Source organism: Notolabrus celidotus, chromosome 12 (genome assembly GCF_009762535.1).
Source record: "Notolabrus celidotus isolate fNotCel1 chromosome 12, fNotCel1.pri, whole genome shotgun sequence".
NCBI classification, from domain to species: domain Eukaryota; kingdom Metazoa; phylum Chordata; class Actinopteri; order Labriformes; family Labridae; genus Notolabrus; species Notolabrus celidotus.
The window spans coordinates 33,544,861-33,550,331 of NC_048283.1; the positions used below are offsets into that span (position 1 = coordinate 33,544,861).

The 5,471-nt window shown below is 41.3% G+C and overlaps 1 long non-coding RNA gene across 1 annotated transcript; it reads right to left on the bottom strand.

Annotated features, from left to right (window-relative positions):
* Positions 1–2,512: 2,512 nt before the first annotated feature.
* Positions 2,513–2,895, bottom strand: LOC117823469. Its single transcript, XR_004633409.1, has 2 exons — positions 2,801–2,895; positions 2,513–2,707 (listed from the first exon to the last, which is right to left on the bottom strand). It is a non-coding gene; the product is annotated as an uncharacterized LOC117823469 (long non-coding RNA).
* Between the last annotated feature and the right edge of the window lie 2,576 nt (positions 2,896–5,471).

Sequence of the window (5,471 nt, forward strand, 5' to 3'; positions counted from 1 at the left end):
TGCCGTAGACGTCCTCCTGCTGCGGACGATCTGGACTCCAGCTGATACAGACGTGCTGGACTCCAGCGGCAACAGCTTCTACGACTTGTCTCATCACTATCACTTCTCTCTCTTACTCCCCTCTATCTGTCTTTCCAGACCCAACTCGGTCGAAGCATGATGGCTGTCTAACATGGGTCTGGTTCTGCCTGAGGTTTCTGCCTGTTAAAGGAAGTTTGTCCTCTCCGCTGTAACTAGCTAAATACTGTGAGGTGCAATGCTCATGATGGATTAAGGTGGGGTCAGACTGAGTCTTACCTTGTCTTGAAGTTGGGTCTCTGTTCATAATTTCACATAGAGTGGTCTAGACCTCCTATGTTTGTAAAAGCGTCTTGAGATAACATTTGTTGTGATTTGGCGCTATACAAATAAAGATTGATTGATTGATTGATTGATTGATTGATAATGCCTAAAGACTAAAAGAAGAAAAAAAAATGGGAGCAGTACAGGAGTGGGAGTCATTCTAAATGGGAGTGGGATGGGAGTGGGAGTCATTTTACCGGGAGTGGGACGGGACAGGATTTTTTTTTACTCTGGCCTGGGATTGGGACGGGACAAGATTTTTTCTGTGGGAGTGGGATGCTACAGGAATCCACTCCCGTGTCACCCTCTCGTGTGGGTGTGTCTCAAGTGATTGAGGTATAAAACACCTGTGTCTGGAGGGTCCAGAGACTGGTTGATCAGTATTCCTGGCTACCATTACACCATGAAGACAGAAGAACACTCCAAGCAACTCAGGGAAAGGGTCATTGAAAAGTACAAGTCAGGGGATGGATACAAAAAAAAATTCCAAGGCATTGAGCATCCCCTGGAGTTCAGTGAAATCAATCATCAAGAAATGGAAGGAATGTAGCACATGTGTGAATCTGCCTAGACTAGTGAGAGAAGCCACCAAGACCCCTATGACTACTCTGAGGGAGTTTAAAGCTTCAGCTGCTGAGAAGGGAGAGACTGTGCATATAGCAACTGCTGCCCGGGTTCTTCACCGGTCAAAGCTTTATGGGAGAGTGGCAATGAGAAAGCCACTGCTGAAGAAAATTCATATTAGATCTCGACTAGAGTTCGCCAAAAGGCATGTGGAAGACTCCATGGTCGAGTGGAAGAAGAGCTTTTTGGCCATCAGACAAAACGTTACATTTGGCAGAAACTAAACACTGCACATCACCAAAAACACACCATCCTCACTGTGAAGCACGGTGGTGGCAGCATCATGCTGTGGGGATGTTTCTCAGCAGCCGGCCCTGGAAGGCTTGTAAAGGTAGAGGGCAGAATGAATGCTGGAAAATACACCCAAAATCCTGGGGGACAATCTTATTCATTCTGCAAGAGAAATACGGTGTGAGAGAAGATTTATTTTCCAGCAAGACAATGATCTGACGCATACTGCAAAAACCACACAGGACCGGTTTAAAAAGAGTCAGGTACATGTTCTGGAGTGGCCGAGTCAAAGCCCAGACCTGTTCACGCCCGATACCCGCGCAACCTGACAGAGCTTGAGCAGTTTTGCAAAGAAGAATGGAGCAAAACTGAAGTGTGCAGATGTGCAAGACTGATTGAGACTTATCCACACAGACTCAGTGCTGTGATTGCAGATGAAGGTGCAACTACTAAATACTGACTTGAAGGGGGTGAATAATTATGCAACAATTATTTTTCATTTATATTTTTGTTTCATGGACATTACTTTGTAGAAATCTGTTTTCACTTTGACATTTAGTACTTTTTTCCAATGAAAAAAGCCACATTTTATTGACCTTGATTCATTTATGAAAGCTATAAAAGGGTAAAACAGCCAAGGGGGTGAATACTTTTGCAAGGCACTGTAGCTGTCAAAATATCTCTTACCCTTATGGTTAGGTTGTGCGCCCATATATCGGGTGGCCCAGGTTCGACTCCAGCCTGTGGCCCCTTTCCCACATGTCACTCTCCCACTCTCTCCTGGTATTTCTTCTATATCCACTGTCCTCCCCTCTATCAATAAAGGTGTAAAAATATATTTACAGTATATATCTCCCAGCACTGATATGTCATAGGTCCAAACATTTAAAATTACATTAACAAATTCCAAGGAAAAAAACTAAGGCCTGAAATGCTTGTGATGAGTACAAATATCAAATCAAAAAATATCTTTAAATAAGTTAACTTATTAAAGTTAGACTTATCAAGAACATATTACTTTCTGGTCTTTTTTGGCTTGTAATGAGAGTGATTCATGAAATTACATATATGTCTTGTCACTTGACTTGTCAAATGAATGTGACTCTTATAAAATTAAAGGGATAGTTCGCCTAGAAATTAAATGAATACACTTGTTCTTGGTTCAGGTTGTTTGGACAACATAAGAGAGCTCTGTAAGCAGGAGTGAGGGTGATAAAAAGAGACACTTCATACATGTCCTCATATGTCATAACAAGATAACTTGTGTTACGGTTCTTAAACCAGTAGTGTTAACCAGGACCCAGAAGCAACTGGATGCTGAGGAAGCAGTGATTTTATTCTTCAAAAAGGTGAGGTGGGGGATGACTGATCCAGAATTCAAGGTGAGTGTGAGATCCAAGAGATGCAGGAGTGAAGCGCGAGGCTTGGGGTGAAGGCAGGTGAGGGTCCGGAGGGAGAGCGTGCCAGTGTGGCAGAGATTAGGCGGAGGTGCAGGAAGCTCGAGGAGGCACTGGAGGAAAAGGGGGGACAGCGGCAGTTAGTCTAAAGATAATCACACAGAATATCAAGAAACTTAGAAGTACTGGCGAGCCGGCAGATGTACCACAGTAGAAGTGGGATTACTCTGGCACTCGACTCCTCTCTCCACAGAGCTTAAGTGCAGTGTCCTGATGAGCATGATGGGGAACAGGTGTGAAGATGCAGGAGCAGCCGGGGCAGGAGAGAGCCAGTGTGGAGAAGAGAACCGCCCAATATTCTATGGGGGAGACTCCACACAGTGATCACCACAACTTGTTTGTATTCTGCCATAAATATTCTTGAATTAAAACCAAGGACAGAGGTCTTTTCCTTCCAGATTCATTAACATAATACTTTTTTTTTTTTATGGATGTTTTATAATAATCATTATTTAGAGCACTTTTCAAAATCTGCATTACAAAGTGCTTAACATCAATCAATTAACCAATCAGGCTTTATTTATAAAATGCTTTTCATACAATGACATTGCAACACAAAGTGCTGTACATAAAACAACCTCCATCCTAAGGTTAAGAACACAATAGGCAACGATTGTAATAAAAACAATTTAAAAAACAATAAAAAAATAAAATAAAATAGAAGTTGCTGAACGAACTGAGGAAACGCTCTCATGATATCTTAATGAGGAAACACTGGAGGTAAAATAAGATGTTAAAATTCAACACAGGAAATTAAAATCACCAAAATAAAATACATTTCTAAGATAATAAAACACTAAAACAGGGGTGTCAAACTCATTTCAGTTCAGGGGCCACATTCAGCCCAATTTGATCTCAAGTGGGCCGGACCTGTAAAATCATAACATAATAACCTATAAATAACAAAAAATTCTAAATGTTTCCCTTTGTTTGCAAAAAAAAGTACAAGTACATTCTGAAAATGTTTATATTTCATGAACTATCTTTTTACAAAAACAGTTGTTGTATTTCTCGCCATGATGAGTCTCATATAGGGCCATATATTATATTCTTTAAGCCCTGAAACCTGCTGGAAACACACCAAACACACAGGTTACCCATTCACCTGACACAGAGTGTAATGTTTACTGCAAAAGAACAGATAGATTATACTAGACCTTTATGGACCCCCCAGCCGGTCCAAAAAGTCTATGATTTTCCACCAGATTATGCAAACTGCAAATATTCTTTTTCTTTACTTTGAGAAAAAAAAGTCCCGGAGTGCCATTCAGGTACCCCCCCTGTAGGACAAATTTGAAATACCAGTTACATTTATTGAAAAATTGCAGTCAATGTCTTCTGTGTAATTTCAAAAGTCATCCTGTGGGCCGGATTGGAACCTCTGGCTGGCCGGTTTTGGCCCGCGGGCCGTATGTTTGACACCCCTGCACTAAAATATTAAACCATTAAAAGAACATAAGATTATATACTTAGAAATAAATAAATAAGTACATAAATAAATAAAGCAGAATAAAAGTGAATACATTTGAAATAGATAAATAGATAAAACTATTAAGAATAAAAATAAAACTCAGTTAAAAGCGAGATTAAAAAGTTATGCATCAAAGGACAAGTGCAAATTTAACCATACAATTAATTTATGTACCCTGTGCAAGACACTTTTGATCAAATCAAGTCAGGAAATGTTCTCCAATAAAAGTGTGTTTTACCTCCATTCATAGCATTATAACATCAAACTTTGCTTCAATAGTCAGAAACTCTGAGATCGATCTGAAAGCAGGTCTTACTTTTTCTGTTTCAAATGCTGCAAAATGAAATCAATGCCCAAGTTTTACACATCTCTCTTTCAGCAATTACCCTGCTCATCATTCTACCAGCTTGAGGGTTAAAGCAAAACAACAACCAGTGTGCTGCCATATTTTTACCCAGCAGCCCACAGGTGAACACTGTACATAATTTTTCCATCTGGTCATCTATAACTGGTTCACATCTGCATGTAGGCCCCATTAGCTCAGCAGGTCAGTGTCAATACACCTAGCACGCCATCAGTTAACAGATGTTATGTGTTGTCCTACCTGCCCACGTGCCTTTCCGCATGCTTTACGCACCGGTGGATACAGGCGCCAATCACCATGGCAACGTCATTCATCTGCAAATCTAACCGGAAACACATCTAACACACACACACACACACACACACACACACACACACACACACACACACACATACCTTTTCTTCTCCTCCACCACCGCTATCCCAATCAAACCTAATTATACCATATTGCTTTTCTTGTCCGACAATAAGGAAGGTTGCTGGGGGTGGATGAGAGCGAGAGATTTAATGTAATTATTGAGACACTTCTTTCTCAGCTCTGCGTGGCAAGAGTGAGATGCGCCGTGATGGACGCTGCTTGTCAAAATGCCTATTGATGAAGCGCAAAAACCCAATTTGCAGTCATAAGGCAACTACCTTCCAATTATGTTAGTGCCAGAGCATTCCTCAAGCCCAGCAACTCCAATCCTTCTCTCTTTTCTGAGTGGCTAGACCATTGCCCTTGGCAGACAGGTACCAAATGGGCTGCTCTCTGCATGCTGCCTTTAATGTTTTATTGATTTGCTTAGCATACGCCCCGATTCAACTCACACACTCCAACACTATTGCCCTTTGTACTCGCAGCCTGACCTGCCCCACATGAAAATTACGTTATTGAAATATGTTAAATGTGTCGCCCTCCTCTCTGTGCGAGAAAATATCTCACCTATTGATGGATCTTTCAGGGGCTAGCAGATTGGTAATATTAGATCCCCAGCAGCTTA